Source organism: Chelonia mydas, chromosome 1 (assembly GCF_015237465.2).
Source record: "Chelonia mydas isolate rCheMyd1 chromosome 1, rCheMyd1.pri.v2, whole genome shotgun sequence".
Lineage (NCBI taxonomy): Eukaryota > Metazoa > Chordata > Testudines > Cheloniidae > Chelonia > Chelonia mydas.
The window spans coordinates 192505396-192525370 of record NC_057849.1 but is presented as its reverse complement, the minus strand read 5'-3'; the positions used below and the strand labels follow the sequence as shown (position 1 = coordinate 192525370).

Genomic DNA, 19975 nt, shown 5'->3' with positions numbered 1-19975 from the left:
CGAGGTTATTACATGGTGGGTCGTGAGTGTTCAGCCTCCACCCCAACCCCCACTTTGCCTCCAGCATTTATAATGGTGTTAAATATATAAAAAAAGTGTGTTTAATTTATTAGGGGGGTTGCACTCAGAGGCTTGCTATGTGAAAGGGGTCACCAGTACAAAAGTTTGAGAACCACTACCCTACGGGTATGCATACCCTGGTTGAGAACCACTGGTCTAGTACAAAGGGCCCCTGATCCTCCTTGGAGGTTAATTAGGTATTGCCCCAATTGAAATTAATAAACAATAATTTCTACAGAATATCCATTGAGTGAGGAAGAGGACCAAGAACTAACTACAGGACTCCAAGAACTGAGTACACATGACACAGTTCATACAAGTCATGAAATTGTGCCTAAGGATTAAAAAAAAAAATCACGTTGGGACTTTTACCCATAAAGCTATCCAGTTAGAGAGGGCTCTACCTACCTATCTTAAAGACTGCCAGTAAAATAATGGTAGCCTGTCATTCTAGTGCTATTTAGTCAGTGTATTATTAATGCTGTGCATGTGACACAAAACGTTATAGCATTATACAGAATTTCTCCATGATACTTAATGTTACAGTTTGAAGAAACAAAGTGAAGTTAATTTTTTTTGGAAGTTATCTTTACTGTTTTAGGATGAGTAATAGAGCTGTGTGTGTGTGTGTGTGTGGAGCACAATTTACAACATGTTCTTGAGTATTGCTCTTCCGGCTTTGAGTCTTTCTTTGTATGTATGTGCTTCAGCCTGCAGTTTCTCCCCAAGAAAGATGCTATTGGATAGAAAAGGTGTAAATTAAATGGAGATATTTGCTTCCTTGGCGCTTCTTGCTTACTCCAGGTCTCCTGGCTGTAAAAGTGAATATCTTTTATTTCCCGCACGCTGCTCAACTTCATATTTGATTTCATGGCCTCTGTTCCAAATCTGAGCATAATAGACTGGCAGTGATGGGCTGGAGCGGGTTCTCTGAGCTGATTTCCCAGCCTTCTCTGCCTGCCACTAAATCAGTCCTGCACAGATTACTTATCCCTGAAGCTCATAAAAATATTTCTGAAGTGCAGTTTTTATTTGCTTTCAGAATGGACTGGATTGCACCAGATAGCATCTTTTCAAAAGCTTTCCCTGGGGCAGAAACCCCCTGGGTCTTTTGCGATAATTTCATACTCTCTCCCTTTCACTGCATATTCCAAACAATGTGATATATTTTCAGTAAACTCTGTGGGTTAGATACTCAGCAGCACCAGAGTTCTTGTGCGTGGAGATGATGGAGGAGGAGCTAGGAGGAAGGTGACTGTAAGACACCCTAGCACTCTCCCAAGCCTCAGGACAGTTGGATGCAGAGTCAGACCCTGACATAATTTACAAGTACTGTAGCTTTAAAGTTGTTCTATATTCTGCCTGTAAAAGCCCCCCAAGGGCTGCTATGCCGTTTAGGGATTGCGGGAGTGCAATATGGCCAGGCCCCTCCTGCTGCTGGCTGTTCCCTTCTATGCATGGGGTGGGGCCACTCAGTGGTGACATTGAGCTTACGATGTCATTTCTACACCTGCAGAGGAGTCCACTGAATGGTTCAGGCTGAGGCAAACTTTTTTGTGTAGGAACCCCTTTCTTTCCTTACCTCCTTCATGTAGATGTAGGGCCAAATTGTGCCCAACTTCTCAGAGTTTGCAAAGAGGGGTGGGCTCAAGGAACATATTCTGTGCTGCACTCATTGTCATGGCATTGGAGGATACACAAAATGTGGTAACCTTTTTTAAAAGCACCCAAGTGACTTAGGAACCTATTTTAAGACGTGATTTAGGGAGTTAGGCCCAAGTTGTTTTTGAAAATGAGATTTAGGGTCCTAAGTCACTTATGCACTTCTGATAATTTTACCCAAGGAGACTAATGGCCATCAAATAGGGTTTCTTTCCAAACCTCTGCACTGGGTGAAATTACATGCAAGTTAATGTTGTTGGTTGGTTGGTTGTGGTCATGGACCAGGATCAAATTGTGCTATGTGTTGTACAAACACAGAACAAAATGAAAATCTCAGCCCCATAGCACTAGCAATCGAAGTGGTGTGTTCTAAGGGCGTTGCCAGCACTCACGATTTGATTGCTAGTCTTGCAATATGTGGTGTTTTCCCAGGAGCTGAAGCTTTAAGGAAGGCTGCTATTATTACATGCAACTCTGAGCTTTTTTTTTATGGTAAATAAAAAGAGCCCTGGCTTTATTATTTCGTAAATCTCACCATTTTTAAGCCAATCTCATAATTTTTGTGGCTTGACTCATGAACTGTTGGCAATGCTCTGAAAGGTGCAAATTAGACTTATGGGCCAGAGCATCTGCCCCACTATGTGGTTGACACTAATGCTCAGGGACTCCTGTTTCCTTTCAGACCACGTCCAGACTTGCATTCCAGAATCTCCAGCCCCATGCTAATGTCTGTCCCTCTAGGAACATGATCCTCTTTCTTCAGCTCCACTCCTCATACTATACCCCAAACAACACTTAGTGCTTTCTCTGCGTCTCATAATTTCTGATCCATTCCAGTTAGGCAACTAGCATATCAACTAATTCTATGCTCACCGCTGCTTGTTTTCTTTTCACAGTTAGTTTTAAAATTGCTGTTTGCTATGCTGCACTAAGTAGAATCACTGGTTCTGCTGTTGGGTCAAATGGGAGTATTTGCAGATTCGTTTAAATGAAACTTTATGCTCTGAAATGCTATCACATTTTTTTAGTGCATCAAAGTTGTCTTATCTAATCACCAGTCTCAAAAGTGTACTTAGGCTTCAGTGGTTCTTAATAAATCTAGCACTATAACATACAATGCCCAGAAATTGGTTCATGTCTTACTATATATAGAGCTAAGTCCTTCAGCTTCATTAATTTCTTTTTCTTTCATAGATTCTGGAGAAACATCCTTACTGGATAATGCATGTCCATTGGATCCCCCCCATGAATTTAGTTTTCTTTAAGAATTCAGTTCTGATTTTAAAAAATCAGATACTTCACTTGAGGCTGTATTGTGTTTTTTCTCTCCCCACCCCCCCAGCCCCTTTCTTTATATTGGTCCAGAATATCACTATTAAAATTAAATGCATTTGCTACAGATTGTATCACTTCTCTGATTACATCTTGGACAAATTCTACTGCAGAGGAAAATCAAAATGATTTAGGAAGGAAAGATAGTGTGTGGGACTGGGATTTAGGCGGTTGGAGTTCAGTTCTCAGTTCTGCCACAGACTCCTTGTGTGATTTTTGAGCAGGTCGCTTTGTCCCTTGGTGGCTCAGTTCATCGCCTGTGAAATGTAGAGAATGTATAGTTTCTCTCACCCTTAGTCTGTTTTGTCCATTTAGACTGCAAGCTCTTAGGGGAAGGGACTCTCTCTTACTATATGTTTGTATAGCATCTATCTAGGACAATGTGGCCCAGATCTCGGCTGGAGTTGCTTCAGGATTTCCTAATACAAATAAGCCCAATATGAACAGATTCAGTAAATACTGAGCTGGAGTCCTCTTCTGGTTCTAATTCATGACCATCTTTGAGATGCAACTTAGAAAATATTTAGTTTCCATTTACCATCTATAAACTCTCATTCATTGTATTTGTAGAGGTGGGGGAACACTGTGCAAAATTGTTCATAACACTTATTCATATATGTCAATTCATGGGTTTCGCATACACACCTGACCATAACATGACCTTTTAAAGATATTTTCTTGCAGTTGTGATAAAAGAAGATAGGCAGAGGGTTAAAAGGAGAAAATAGGAGTAGGCAGTGTCTTTTAAAAGACAAGACTATTTTTAAATGGTTTGGAAAATTTGAGTTGTGCATATGTGACTCCCCTGTACCCCATGTTCACCCCTGTTGTATGGTTATGAAATATTTTGTGCAAAGTGTGCCTTGTGAGGTATCATTTGAAAAGCCATAATCTGCTGAATATGCCTATTCTGTTGAAATGTGTGTAACATGACACTGCGTGTCAAATTATGAGAGTTTGTTATATGATTGCTACTGAAATATGCTGTAACACCCTCAGCCCACTTTCTCAAAGGCAAAGACACATTGGGATGGCAGCTAGGTGCTAAAAGGCCATTACCTGCTTAATCAGAGATTCACCAGCAGGGGAGTTGTAAACAAGAAATTTACAGTTCATCTAAAGCGGGGATCAGCAACCTTTGGCACGTGGTCTGACAGGTAAAGCCGCTGGTGGGCTGGGCCGGTTTGTTTACTTGCAGCGTCTGCAGGTTTGGCCGATTGCAGCTCCCACTGGCTACGGTTTGCCATTCCAGGCTAATGGAGGCTGCGGGAAGAGGTGTGGACCAAGGGATGTGCTGGCTACATCTTCCTGCAGCCCCCATTGGCCCGTGGGAGCTGCGATTGGCCAAAGCCGTAGACGCTGCAGGTAAAACAACCGTCCCGGCCCGCCAGCGGATTTCCCTGATGTGCCAAAGGTTTCTGATCCCTGATCTAAAGGATGATTTGGAGCTCACATACGCCATGGACTAATTGTCCACACCCCAGCGGAGAGACAGGGGGAGGGCTAATCCCCAGAGAGGAGAAGGATATAAAAATAAGAGAGAGTGCCACCACATTACCTCTCCTCCCCCATCACAACTCATGGCAGCAAGATTGCTTGAAAGACAATAGGAGCATCATTGGACTGGGAGGAGTGATACTAGTTGGAAGGCTTTCCAGTTGGTATGGACTGCTGAAAGTTTTTGGGTGAGAGACCTTTGTCTTCAAATCTTATTTAGCTTGGTAAAGTTTAGGAATTAGGTTGTCTTATCTTTTTGTTTCTTTTATAACCGGTTGTTATTTTATGCCTTAGAATCACTTAATCTACATTTCTCTAGTTAATAAACTCGTTTTATTGCTTTCGCTAAACCAGTGTGTTTTGGTTGAAGCATTTGGGAAATCTCTACTCAGGTTAACAAAGGCTGGTACATCATCATTTCCCTTGATGAAATGATAGACTATTAATATGCTTGCATTGTTCAGTAGTGTGCTGGACAGTACAAGATGCACATTTCTTGGGGTGCAAGGCTGAGACTAAGAATTTGCAGGTGTCACCCTATGTGTAGCTTGAGTGGCTGAGAGAACATTCATGTAACTTTATGTGCTAATGGCTGAGTGTGAGCAGAGCCTGGAGAGGCTGCTTTCCACTAAGCAGTGTAAAAGGCACACTGGGCCCTTGTGAATGTCACAGCGCCTTGTTAGATGATGTAACTGTGTGATGGTATTTAGTGTTCCCCTCAAACTCCCTGCTGTCTTTCCTCCTACTGTTTGTTATGCTCACTTGTCATGTCCTAAACTAGACTGTAAGTTCTTCAGAGCAGTAATTGTCTCCTTATGTGATTGTGCTGCACCTAATATGCATTGATCCTGAATGGCTTTTGGATGCTACGGGCATGCAACAATGAATAGCAGTATTAATTATTGCTGGTCCTAAGTCCACTGTGAAGTCAAAACTGGTTTGACCTAAACGTAAAATGCGTCTTCTTACATGATGGATAATAAGAACAAAAGGCCTGATCGTGATCTCGCTTACCATATACTGATGTAAATCAAGTGTAATACCACTGAAATCTAGTTTAAAACTGCATAAGATCAGAATACAGCTCAATATCTGCTCACTATCATGATCATCATCAGTCATCAATACCATGATGTACTTGAGTAAGCTCCCTTACCCTGTTTTCTTTGGATACCCTTACATTTCCTTCCTAATATTAAAATCCCCTTCTTTAGTGGTGGTTCTTGCTGGACTCCTCTGTGCTTTGTCCTGCTAGGACATATTTTAGAAAAGTGATTCCTTATCCCCATAGGAGACACTGTTTTTCTAAAGACTGAACATTTGGTCTGTCGGAGATATATACCGCCTCTTCCACAGGAGAGATTCAGGAAGTTCCAGCCCAGAATAACCACTAGCCAAGTGGATAGGAAACTCACCAGGGATGTGGGATATCTTGATTCAAGTCACTACTGCAGAATGGAGATTTGAATATGAGTCCTCTCATCACATGTGTTAAAATACCCAAAACAACACAATTTTTATTTGCCAAAAATTCAGAAAATTTTTGGTTGCAGTTTGTCCTAACCTGAACTGAATGTTTTTTTGTTTGTTTGTTTTTTTCAGTTTTTTGGAACTGCCAGAAAACTGAAAAATCAATTATTCTAACAGCTATTGAAATTGTAATTTTTGTTTTTTTGCTTCAGGGTCTACCTTGCTAAAATGTTTATCACTTCTCAGTCTGATCGTAATGTTGTGTGCTGTCTCCTTTTTCTCTTGCAGTTCCAGTTTTAAATCTTTCATGTTCTGTTTCTTGTAGGACAAAAGTGTGTGTTTGTTCAATGCATTTTTACATTGGCTGTATGTTTCTATATCATTTAATGGCTTGCTTGCATATATATCCTAAATTTGTCTTGCTAAATGCAATCCTTTCCCCCCCATCCCCCTCCCCAGCTCAAGTGATCTGCACTCAAGTGGTGTAATTCTGCAAATATATTTTTAAAAAAAATCTTAACTTTTTATTCCACGTGAAGGAATACCATGTGTTCCCACTGAGTCTGTGCTCTCAGATGAAGAGTGTGATCTTACTATTTCTGAGATGTAACTGAGTATACTGTCTTAACTATCTTGTTAATGAGAACATATATAGGGAATTGATAGGATATTGTTATAAGGGACTTAAACCTGGAATGTTTCAGGGCACAAGCCAACCACTACCTGATAGTGGTTAGGAAAAAACCTTCCCTCTAAAGGAAGATTATTCCATAATTTTCCTCCATGGAGCTGCTTACACCTTCGTCTCAAACTGCCGTTACAGGCCACTGTCTGACACAGTGGACTAGATGGACCACGGGTCTGATCCCTTGGAGCAACAATTATGTTGCTAATCAGACTTCACATAGCTTTTCAACTAGGCAATAATTTTATTTTCTTGGGACCTTTCCCTTTTTTCAGTTCAATTTCAGTTTTAGTTTCTTTTGGTTGCTGTTGTCAAGTTGTCCTGAAAAGAAGTGATGAGGTCAGATAGCTTGTTACATTAACAGAAATATTTATTTAGTACGTCTTGTTCAGGTGGAGCACATAGATCTGCTCTATCCATGGATAGTATTAATCCTTTGCAGATCTTTCTAGTCAACCAAAATTGAAGCATTTGATTGACATCTTGCTTAGGCAGAATGCTGATATATCTTAAGCCTGCAGAGCTGACTCCCCAGCTCAGGGTTAAGGCACTTTGAGGAAATGTTAGTTTTGACTCCATTTGTTAAGGTTGCAGTCAGACTTTCATTACAAGCCTTCTTTTAACGGGCTCCCTTAAGGACTTGTAGGTAGGGTGACCAAATATCCTGATTAATATCAGGACCATCCCGATATTAGGGGCTTTGTCTTGTATAGGCACCTATTCCCCCCTACCCCCCCATTATCCTCCCCCGTCCTGATTTTTCACACTTATTATCTGGCCACCGTACTTGCAGGTAAGTTTACCAAATGGGCTATGAATTCACTGGAAAAGAGGTGTGTTTTTTTACCTTAAGAGAGCTAACTTGGGATAGCTTTCTCAATGCGGTATAGTAATAGAGACAAGGGACAGGTAGTATTTATGTCATTGTAGCTAGTTGAGGTAAACTCCGTGACTGAAATAAAAACCACCTGTATCCCCTAGGATTTTGTATCCAGACAGCTATCTCCAGGTGAAAACACACCTTTTCTGCAGCAAATACATGATAATAATCATCGGCTCCCTCTCACTAAAGAATGACAGTGTTAACTTGGGTTACTTAAGTATGATGGAGGTACTTTAATGTTAAGCAGCAACCTTAACTTCAGCTCAGCAACGTATTTCCTCTGTCATAAACAGAGGACTTCAGTTCCCAATGCTTTCACTACAACTTCTTTAATCAGCACTACATTCATTTTAAAGTAAAAAACCTCCTCCCCATGCCCAAATTAAACGTGCCGCATTTGGAAGGTGTGGCACTGAGGTGCAGAGAGATTCTGTGGCGTGCCCTGAGTCGCAGTGAGTCAGCGCTGGAGCTGGGAGTACAACCCAAAATCTCCTGGCTCCCTGTCTCGCGCCTGAAGCCCAAGACTACCCTTCTTCTTGGCTGTCGCTACTCAGTGTCTTTTTAATCTGTCCAGGTGCTTATGTGTCTGCACAGCACCACGGTCTGACCATGGCTGATCTCTCGCTGTTACATCGAGCCCGGAAATCTCATACATGGAATGTGGTTTCTGAGCAGTTTTCTTGATTAAAGCCCTTGAATGAATAAATGATGAAGTGGACTTAACAGCTAGGGAAGAAATGGCTCAGATAGAGCTGTCGGTCTAGAGTGGGTATGTTTCCAACATTGTTTTTGGTTTTTATGGATTATTTAAATGAAGTCACTCTAATCACAATGGCTCATAATGTTTTCATTTTGTATAACAGCATTTACTTTGGTCTTCTTGTTACTGTACTCAGCACGCTCTTATGATATCTACCCGACAGCATCTTTCTCTAATGTACAGGCAAATGAGAATTGTAACCCTTTATTTCCTCCCCATTTCATCTGGAAACAAAGATGAAATTCAAGCCTTGAAGTGTTTTTAATTTTTATTTGTTTTCTTCCCCCCCCTTCCCCCATGCAATAGCAGGGCAAGCTTCCCTCATGCTGTCCCACCAATATGTTTTGATCTTGTCCTGCTTGCAGCATTTCTGAGATTCTCACAGCGTGATGACAAAAAACTGTGACGAGGAAAATCATGAGTGTGGTCATGCAGGGCAACTCAAAGGGGCTAATTATGTCGCACTGATTTATGGGCACATCTGCAAAGGGCTGTGTAGCGGGGTGGTCACCCGCTCCTGCCTGGAAGGGCTTAAAACAGCCCTGGGGCAGGGGAAAAGCTGGGCTGATTGGGAGGCAGCCTCAGCAGTGGGGCCAGTGAAGCCAGGAGCAGAAGGACTCGCTCTCTAAAGCTTGTGGAGAGGGAGGGACCTGCCTGCTGGGAGCATACCAAGGTACCTTAGGTGGAGGAGGGCTGGGGGAAGGCCAGAGGAGCTGGGGAGCTCCGGCCTGGAAACCCCCGAGGCTGCAGGGATAGTGGAAGGCCAAATAGGTACTGGGGTTGCAGAGGGCAGCCCAAGGGGTAGACAGAGTCAGCAGGTCCAAACACCCCTTGGCTATGAAGAGTGGCACTTATACTGCAGTCAGCCCCAGGGAACGGGGGCTAGGTGATGACTGGCCGTGGCCATAGACTGAGGCGAGGTGGGGGTAGAGGGTTGGGGGTTTCCCAGGGAGGGGAGACCCAGATCTGTGCGGGGTACTGCAGGTGGCAGCACCCCGGCATGAAAGGGGGCACCGGGGTCCAGGACGGACTCAGGGCCCAGCGGCAAGTGGGACACCGGCCTGCAGAGGGCGCACTGGAGGCTGGAACACTAATTCCCTGGACGACCAGCAGGAGGCGCTGCAGGGATGAGTCTTGCACCGTTACAGGCTGGAAACAAGGATGCTAAGCAAGGGACGCTTGAAAGAAAGGAGAAAGCGGCCTCATCACTAGTGGTGTAGTGGTGTGTTTAAAAAAAGAAAAAAGAAAAGGAGAGGGTAAACTAAGCTTTTTGGTGTTCCAGGCTGGGCAGAGGTACGTTAGGCATTTAAGGGTAGGCAGAGCCGCCTTTATTTTGAATTGGGTTTAGGCGAGGATGACATCAGCACTAAAACTCAGAAGTGACATTAAAATGCATATTTTCATCACTTAATTTCACATGCAAAGTGACCACACTGCATGAATTTAATGCTTTTGAGAGTTTTATAAATAAATACATTGAGTAAATGCAATATTTCCCATTTACTATGTTCACCCTCAACTATACTACTGCTCTTCACTAGAGTGGATTTTGTTGTCTAGTAACAGGTACCAGTGTACTTATTTATGATTTCTTTAAATGGTCCCTAACACATGCTAGGATTTTTAGAGGATGACAGAAAAAGAAGTCCCTGCCCTAAGAGCTTGTGGTCTGAATTTCAGACACAATACAGTGAATGAGAGCAACGGGGATTGTGGTGGGCATAGGATGTAGAAGGAAAAGGTGTACAAAGCTTAGGCTATGCAGTTACTTGATATGCACAATGGATCGTTCTAGGGAGAACTAAATAGGCAGATACCTTTACCACAGCCATAGCCAGTATTTCCCTCAACAGCTCTCCTACTAACACTTGCTGGCATGCAATGACGAGGCCCTTGCCTCCCACCAACCACCAAAACATGTAATCCCTAGCCCATTGCTCCCCTAGTGTCTGGTGAAGCTAAATGATGGCTGACTCCTGCATAGGTGTGACAAAGGTGGATGGGAGAGAAGGAACTGCATAGTTTGGCCTAAAGAACAGAAAGAAAAGACTCTCTCAGGAAGACATAGGGGTAAAACAAATGAAAGTGCTGATATACTTTAAAATACTACAGTGAATTTCCAAAATTTAAAAAAATCTAGTGCCCTTAGTTATTTTTTCCCTATAGAAGATAAATGGCTCCCAAAGAAAAACATTTTTGATTGAATTTTGGCAGTAAACAAACACAAATCATGTCCCGCCCTGCAGTCAGCCAGAACATGGGATGAGCACAGCTTTTTAAAAAAAAAAGGAAAAAGAAAGAAAAGGTAGGTGGGGGTGTGTGTACCTTTAGAGCATAAAGAAATGAGGCAATGGAGTAGCAGACAGCTGGTACCAAACAGCCAGATTCACAGGAAAGGGCAAGCCCTCGGCAGATGAGGTGAAAACACTAGAAGGCCCAAAAGTGACAGCACAGCATTTTAGTGCTTACTTTACAGTTTCAAACCGCAAATAAAATCTCTACAAGGACAAAATGGCAAAGGGGAAAATGTGACTCTTAGCGTCATGGGTCTAGAATGTCGTCTCCAACACAGAAAGGGGAGAGGAATGGAGAGGCTGGGAAATGCTATGTGGTTCACCTTGAGGAGATCCCAGGAAATGTGTTGGAGGCTATGGAGTGGAAAGAACAACAATTTCTCAGACCCTATGGGGAATCCCCACATGGTGGGAGATAGGCCCCTGTGATATGGTTGTGGCCTCTCTCTTCCCTCTGCTGACATGACTTCATCAGAAGGTATATTGGAGGACTGTCTGCTTGCCAAGACCTGAAAGAAAGAATATACCCATGTGCTTAATTTGCTAAAGTGAAGTAGTAGCTGGTTTGTTTTTCCCCCTGCAGTAACCAAGTTCTGAGTTGAATAATAATCTCTCAGTATTGTACTGAAATTGGCCTGGTTGGTTTGCAGATTTTAAAGTATCCAAAGGTGTCTGTTACGTTCATCACAAGTAATAGCATTAGAGGCCCTTTCAGGGGCTAAAACACCAGATATAGTTGATTTGGTGATGACCTTGCTGTTTCTTAGGCAAATGCTTTTTGTTGTGCAGCTGTAACATTTTCAGGCTGATGAAATGGCAACAGAAAACACACAGGGAAATTGGTCGCCCTGCCAAAGACAGCTGGGCCTAGTTCCCTCTTCACAACTACTTTGCCTTTGGGACTGTGCTGCACTTCTGGCTCCTGATTGGGTGTGGGAGTCGGGAACAGACCAGGGACCAGTTCTTTTATTGTGTTGTCACTAAATCTCTAGGTCAGTCCTATGTTCTCATTTTGATAGCTGTGTTGAGGTGTCAGCTTTTCATTTGTTTCAAGGGTTCTTTAGGTCCAGTGGGTGATTTTTTTTTTAACCTATCGCAAAAAAAACCTTCGAAATACCACTGTATGCAATATTAGTACAGTGCTGCATTCAGTGCCTTGTACAGAGGTTGGAGTCCATTTTGGCGCATGGCTTGCGGTGCTTGGAGGCAAGGGGGTGCTCCAGTTATACCATGGGCTTGAGAATATTCTTAGCCCAGTGAAATTGGTGCGCTCTTGGCACATGATGATGTGGGAGCTCATTATCTCTTTTGAAAAACTCGTTTTCCAGCCTACTGATTAAGGTTATGAGAGCCTACTTTCAATATGCCTCCTGCTCAGTTTTTAATTCCCTGGCTGACAGTAAAGAAAATTCTAACCAACTGTCAGGACGGTTTATATTATTCTTTTGTCTGGATGGCACATTGATCCAGTTGATAATGCCTTCTTGAAAAATGAGTTTGTCTAAAATCCAGCTTGCAAAGGGGAGGTATAAAGGTACATAGCGTTTTCCTCTCACTGGGGACCTTTCTGTTGTTCTGTATTTTGGTACAGAGTATAACTTAGAGTTCTAATCTAAAGATCAAGCCTCTTGCATGGGAGAAGCTGAATTTTCTGCTTTATTGTGCTTAATAGGGTATTCCCTGATTGATTGATTGTATCTGGGCATGTTACGATTTTATGAATGTGAACTTCCCTGTTAAGATTGTTTTAGTAACTAACATGACTACATTCCAAGACCCTCATTCAATTTTCACTCCGTGTTTACTCAGTATTTACCTAGGAAAGTTTCATAGAAGCGGGTTGAAATCTGAGTAAATACTGAGGGGGATTGTCCATATGGGAAAATTTTACCAGTTAGACTATAAATATTAGTGTAACTCCTCTTATGGACCATGTTCTAGAATAAGAGTGTTTTTCTTCAATTCAGCTTAAACCCCTTTTGTATGTCAGAACATAAGCTAAACTAGAAGAGGGCTTACACCAGAATAAGGGTGTTCATATGGGGTGTTCTATGATATGACTGTAGGGTATGAATTTAAACCTCTATCTTATGCCAGTATATCTTTCCAATGTAGACAAGCACTAGATTGTGCAACTGTTACTTGCATGGTGATCGCTGATTCATGCAAGTAATCCACTTATTTCTGTTCTATTCAGTTCTCATAACACCCATCACTGTAGCATCTGGGACAGTACGTGTGTAACTTCTCACCGGTGTGAGTAAGGATTGAATATCTGAGTAAACGCTGAATAAAGGTATCAGGATTTGTTCCCCAAATAATGGAAAATGCAGGCATATTTCTTTGCAATGCAAGCTGAACTACCCACATTTTTCAACCAAATAATTATTGCTTCACTCACTCTACATTCTAAAAACGAACAGACTCCCAGTCCTTGAGATAATCTTTCAGCAACTTAACGCTAAACTCCAGAAAAGCACTTAGGGCCATCACAGAGAGGCTATTTTACTCTTTCTCAGAAATATACGATTTACTATTCAGCACTTGCAGGTGTGTAGGGAACTATCTGAATGGGAGAATCTGTCCACTCCTCTAAGTACTTAATGGGTCGCTTATTTCTTCTTGCCAAAGAGAGGCTGGTGATGCGGGTGCTTTGTTGAAGTAGCCAATGGCAGAGGGAGGGGGAACGGCACTACTGTAAAGCAACAGAGAACTAGCTTAATGTCACTTTCCAGAATTAAAAGGCCCCCTTCTACCCAACCTCCTGAAATTCTTATAGGCCTCCATAGAGGAAGAAAAATGCACTGAGTTAATGAAAGATGTAAATATAACACGATTAACAGGGAGAAGGTGTAGGACAATGGTTAGAGTAGGGGTTGGGAATTGTCTCTATTAGTAATCAGGACTCTTGTTTGATTAATAACTGAAGGATGGATTGTTTAGTGTTAACCTCATTTCAGTAATGTGGGTCTACATTTGTACGGTATAATTTTGTTTGTAGGACTAAAGGTGATGGCAAATGGTTTGTTGGAAATTAATTTTAAAAAAAATCAGATGATCCCAAAGCAAAACACTAGGTGTCAATATCCCTGAACTGTGAGGAAATGCAGATCCAGATCTGTATTTCGCAGCTGGCCCTTATTCCTGTAATGGGCCAGATCAAAAGCCTGGATCCTTCCAAATGAGCTGAAGGTGATATCTGAGTTGCGATCCAAACTTGGAGATCCATTGCTTTAAAATACAATAAAGAGAATATTTTAAAATGAAGAGGAATTTTCACACAAGAAATTCACTGCTCTGCTGTTCCAAAGCACACTTATCTAGTCACTGCAAGGTATTTGTATAATCAGGGAAAAACTGGGAGTAGCCTGTTGCAGAAACACTCTCACAGATTTTAGTTTCAGTTAGCAATTGGTGACTATGTTCCCTTCACATCAAATTTGTCTTGCAAAAAGTAACAGCATTCTAACCCTACGGTGGATGAGGGAATTCAGACAAGGAAAAATATGTAACAGGTCATTGGTGACTGTCTTGTTTTAGCTATACACATCACTGGTGCTTAATGCGTAATAAATAGTGAGAGTTATGGCAGTGATGTATTTGGCTAAATATTTGATATTTAGAAAAGAAAAGCAGGTTATTTTAGAGCTTGATGATTATTATTATCATTATTACTATTATTATTATTTATTTATTTGCACCTACAATTCTGAAAGCCACTTTTTTAAAAAAAAAGTTATAATAGAATAAAATTTTACCTGCTGAGAAATCTTGGTTTTAAAAAAAAATCCTCTTGGACCAAATCCTGAAGCTTTTACTCAAACAAAACTGCACGAGGTGTTTAGTTTGAGACTGGACTGTGTGAGAATTTTAACATTTGTCTCATTATGATCAAGCTATATTTTCCACTGAGCTGAGCAATCCTTTCGACCATACTTTTCCTTTCCTTCTACCTCGGCATAGCTCTTTGGCTGCCAAGGCCAAAAGGTGCATCATTGCTGGCTTGCTTTTAAAACCTCTTTCAAAAAAATCCACATGAAGAATCACCCCACCAAATAGTAAAGGAGAAAGCTTGAAATAAGGTAGGATTTATTTATTGACCATGTATAAAGTTTTCTAAACTATCTGTTTTGAGCATCAGCAGTTCTGATTTCAAAGAATGTACAAAAATGAGTAGTGAGATAGGAAAAGGTCTGTGTGGAATGGAAGAAATTTGAGTTTGTAATGAGTAAAGCATGTTGGAATTGTAATGAGGTACGTTTGAGAGCCAGAACAAGTAAATGTATTTTTTGTTTTCTCTTTTGATATATGATATATGCATAGCACTGTGCACTTATATTTTCTTGCGAGAATGACTGTTTGAAATTTTGCTATAGAAAGTGCAAAAAACATTGAATATTTTACACAGCAAAATCATTTCTCCACAAATGAATAGCATAAAGTCAAAGAATTAAATGTCTAGCAAGCTCATGCTTTGTGGAAGACAGTCAGTCACTTGCTATGACCCTTAAAGATGCAGATTCTTCAAAAGAATGAAGATAATCTAGTTTTTGTTTTATTTTTCCACATTAATGAGTAAAGGGGATTCCTATTCTTTAAATGTAAAGGGTAGGTAAATAAAATGTGTTTAGCAGTAAAATTACTGAATGCCATTATTTATAGAGACCTGGATAATGGATCCTTTTGTTTTTATGGGTGCATGCAGTATGACCTTTAGATTGTACCTAGTACAACTCAATATTGAAGTGCCCATTTCTAAGAAGTAATAAGATTTGTTAATTGCTTTCTATAAATAACCAGATGAGTTAATTACCATTGGAAAAAGTTTTTTCCCCCCTCTGCTATCTAATGTTAATGGATTTAAGGCTAACTTGTGGCCACTCCAATGATGACTGGAAAAGTGAGTGGGGAGAGCACAGGGAGCCAGGCCTACCACCAATGAAAGTGGTAGCTGTAATTTTGATAGTAGGGGATAGAGAGAGAGGTGAATTGTTTGTGCTGTTGGTAGTGTTAATGACCTATAGAGGAGTATGTCTTACCAGCAGGAAGGTCCCAAGTCTTCATAGCTGTACAGTGAAGAGCACTGGGGTAGACGGTCTGGGTCTCTTCTCACTTACGCTGATCTAACTACTGACTTCAGTGGAGTTACTTCTGGTTTAGCTCAGTGTGTGAGAATAATCTGGCCTCATTGTGCCTTTCAAAGACATAATATTATACCTCTTCTGTACAGGTCAGGCTTTGAGGACCTGTCATGCAGTTCATAGCACCTCATACGTAATGGAATTATTTGCTTTGTATTGAAATGGAAAAGTGAAACTACATAGCTGAATCTGGCCCAGGATTTCACTGTATTCCTAAACAAAGGAAAACAGCCCAAACATCGTTGGAGGTCTCTGTGAAGCTGTACTTGCTGTCAGCGGTAATGGAGAGGAACTGCAAGCTGTGTTGTAAGATGATTTTATGTTTTTAATCATCTCATTTCAAAACCAGAAAGCATTTTTTTATAGTAATGGTTTGGTTTTTTTTTAAAATCAGGAGATTGGCATATTGGAAATCTGTTACAGGGTAGATGATGCTGTAAACACTCTTGTCTGTGAGACTGAAATTGCACTGAAATATTCAATCATAGATTTGCTTGATGCAGAAAGTTAACTTGTCTAAACTTTAGTAGGAAGTGAGAGATGAGAAACTCCTTGTTGCTATGTTTGTCTTCGTTTTGTATTAGGCCAAACCTGGGCTCTTTCGTGTAGGCCATACCACACTGCTGATGGCATGGAATGGACTTTATATAAGAACATAACAGCCATACTGGGTCAAACGAAAGGTCCATCTAGCCCAGTAGCCAGTCTTTCGACAGTGGCCAATGCCAGATGCTCCAGAAGGAATGAACAGAACAGGTAATCACCAAGGGATCCATCCCCTGTTGCCCATTCCCAGCTTCTGGCAAACAGAGGCTAGGGTCAGCATCCCTGCCCATCCTAGCGAATAGCCATTGATGGACCTATCCTCCATGAACTTACCTAGTTCTTTTTTGAACCCTGTTCAAAACTTTAGTTTTTACTGAGTCCTTACCTAACCAAACTCCTATTAATATTAATGACAGGTTTCAGAGTAGCAGCAGTGTTAGTCTGTATTCACAAAAGGAAAAGGAGTACTTGTGGCACCTTAGAGACTAACAAATTTATTTGAGCATTTTGTTAATTTTGGGGGGAAAGATGTCAAGGTTCCTTCCCCACTCTGAACAGTAGGGTACAGATGTGGGGACCTGCATGAAAACCTCCTAAGCTTACTTTTACCAGCTTAGGTTAAAACTTCCCCAAGGTACAAACTGTTTTACCTTTTGCCCTTGGACTTTCGCTGCCACCACCAAATGTCCAACCGGTATATTATTAGGAAAGAGTACGTTTGGAAACATCTTCCCCCCCCAAAAAAATCCTCCCAAAAGTTATCCCCCCCCCTTCCTGGGGAAGGTTTGATAAAAATCCTCACCAATTAGCATAGGTGACCACAGACCCAAACCCTTGGATCTTAAGAACAACGAAAAAGCATTCAGACTCTTAAAAGAAGAATTTTAATAGAAGAAAAAGTAAAAAGAATCACCTCTGTAAAATCAGGATGGTAAATACCTTACAGGGTAATCAGATTCAAAACATAGAGAATCCTCCCTCTAGGCAAAACCTTACGTTACAAAAAGACACAAAAACAGGAATATCCATTCCATTCAGCACAGCTTATTTTTCTCAGCCTGAATCAGTCCTAAATGCAGTAATGGCAGAAACAGGACTTTGCTCTGTTTAAAAAAAACAAACCAACCAAAAACCAACCCACCACCCATAAAAATTTGAGCAATTTGTTAGTCTCTAAGGTGCCATTAATATTAATGGGAGGAATTAGCCTGAATAAGGGTCAGGAATTTGCCTGGGTAAAGACCCTCCTAGTGTTTGGTCTATAATAATAAATCAGATCCTGTGGTCTTTACTTGGTCAAAACTCCCGTTGAAGTCAATGAGTTTTGCCTGTTTAAGAAATGAGGAAGGCAAGATATGGTTCTCTATGCTTACTGTGAATCAGTAAGGGCCAGATTCTGCCTCTCTCTTATGTGGGTGCACAGTGTTGGATGACTCAGGGATTGCTTCCTCCAAATTCCTTTGGAGGTGCACAATGCGCTGATGGAGAACAGGACATTGGCTTCCCTCCACACTGACCAATTGAGCTGGCTGGCTGTGCGGGGGTGGAGGAATCTGTACCTCAAAAAGGGGCATGGTAGCGTGCACACAGCCTCTGCCTTGAGGAGAGTACTTCTTGCTGTTCCTTCTGGAGCACTGTGGCTAGGCACTGCTCCTTACTATGGGCTGTACTTACATGGCATAACTGAGTCCTTGCTATTTAAGGGGCAGTGTGATTGCTTATTTCTGCTATTTGTCATTAAACACTGGTGGTATCAGAATGATAATCATGAGCAGGACATAAATGTATAACCTCAGCACAGCATGGCTTCTGCCATTACTGCATTTAGCAGATGACTGCTGCTGCAAAAAAAATGCAAACTACGTAGGCTTGTAAACCTACACAATACTTTGATGCTTAGAGTGGTATCCTAAATACAGTAATGGCAGAAACAGGGCTTTGCTCTGTTTAAAAAAACCAAACCAATCAAAAACCAACCCACCACCCATAAAAACCCCACCTCACTCAAACATTCCCTGTGGTGCCAAAAACTGTAGGTTACCATTTCCTTACCCAATGAGTAAGAATAGTTTATAGGTACGGACTGTTCCAACTAAAACCAAAGCAGGGAGAAACCCCCTCTGCCCAAGGTGCTTTTTAAAAAAAGTAGAATTCCAGAACTACAGAAGTAGATGTTATGAAGCAGGTTCAGTTTCTAGCAGCTTGATCTTTGCCTTTGTGCGCAGTTGGCTTTGTGTGCATTGATGTCTTGTTGGTAATTATAGTTCTGATGACACTCTGTATTCATGATGACACTCCATATCAGTTTCATCGCAACATGAAATGTTGCTTTTTTTTCATGAGTTTAACCCAGAATTGAAAAGGCTAGACATTTCTCACAATGGGACATGGATAACCTTGCAGATTAGCTACTGATCCTATCTCAGTGCTCGTCTCTCACTCTTTCTCTCTTTTTAGGCAGACAAGGGTTTCCCTCAACAAGCTGACGACAGAATAATTTTTCCAGGTTGATTGCTCACCCCACATGGACCTCTTGAGATATTTGTACAGAAGAAAAATGGAGATCAAAACCCAGGGAAATAAAAAGAGAGAGAGAGAGAGAAATTCAGGGTTGAAAAAGCTACCATAAAGAACCTGCTCCGGTTTCAGTCTGGTGATGAACAGACTTGTTAAGAATTCTAAGACCTGTCAAATTTTCCCATCCTAAATCCAGGCATATTTTTAAAAGAATTTTCATAATGAGTGTCTCTTTTCCCCCATCTGAAGGGTCGGAGTATTTTCTGAAAAAGTTCTGCAGGGCAGAGAAGTCAAACACTTATTCACATCCAGCAGTACAGGATAGATGGAGTACAGTTGACTTCACAGCTACAGGGGATTTGGTAAGTGCCCATCATGTAAGCCACCTAAAACTTTCTAGAATATTAGCATTTTGGGTTTTTTTTTTAAAAAGACTGCATTCTTTGTTTGTTTATCATTTTATCACCTGTTAGGCAAGGCTGACCTCATTGGGAACTCGAGCGATGGAGGAGGGGGCATTACGTTAGGAGCTGACTATGAAAAAAGGGAAACAAATGTAAACATTTGCCAGTGTCAGAGTCTGAAAAGAAACATTAATTTTTCAATTTGGATTTTATTTGATAAGATCCAGTCCAGACCCATATTATTGTTTTGATGTGAGAAGGGCATCAAGGGTCCTCTCAGCAATTCCCTTTCAACCTTGAGGTTACCGCTGCAAGTCAAACACAGTCAAACCCTCTCAACATGATTCCATCAAGGAAACAATCTTATCTGACTTGCAGTGTCAGTCTGCCAGTTCCCACACTCCTTGCATTGATAGAGACAAACCGACCGCTTTGATAGGCGAGATTTCTTATCAGGATCAGACTGCAATTGAACATCAGTTCACTGATTGGAAGTGACATCTTGAATTACAAAGACGACTGGATATACTAATTGTACTAGCGTTATTTCTTAAAATAATAATGACACTATATTCTTGACCAAGAAATAGCTGGAATTTGAAATAGTCTCTGTTAAACTGATTAACAGATACAGGTCAAGCTGACATGTTTATTGTAAATGTTACATGCACTGTGAGAAGTACCGTTACCCTAGTCTGAGGACAACAAAAGATTGTCTAGAGGC

The 19975-nt window shown here is 41.3% G+C and overlaps 1 protein-coding gene across 1 annotated transcript in view; it reads left to right on the top strand.

Moving 5' to 3' along the window:
- The first annotated feature begins 17332 nt into the window (after window positions 1-17332).
- Window positions 17333-19975, top strand: part of ZPLD1 (zona pellucida like domain containing 1) — a 48693-nt gene continuing 46050 nt past the window's right edge. The window contains exons 1-2 of the mRNA XM_043538544.1: window positions 17333-18983; window positions 19097-19209. The gene's annotated coding sequence lies outside the window, so the exon portion shown is untranslated. The remainder of the gene's footprint in view (window positions 18984-19096; window positions 19210-19975) is intronic.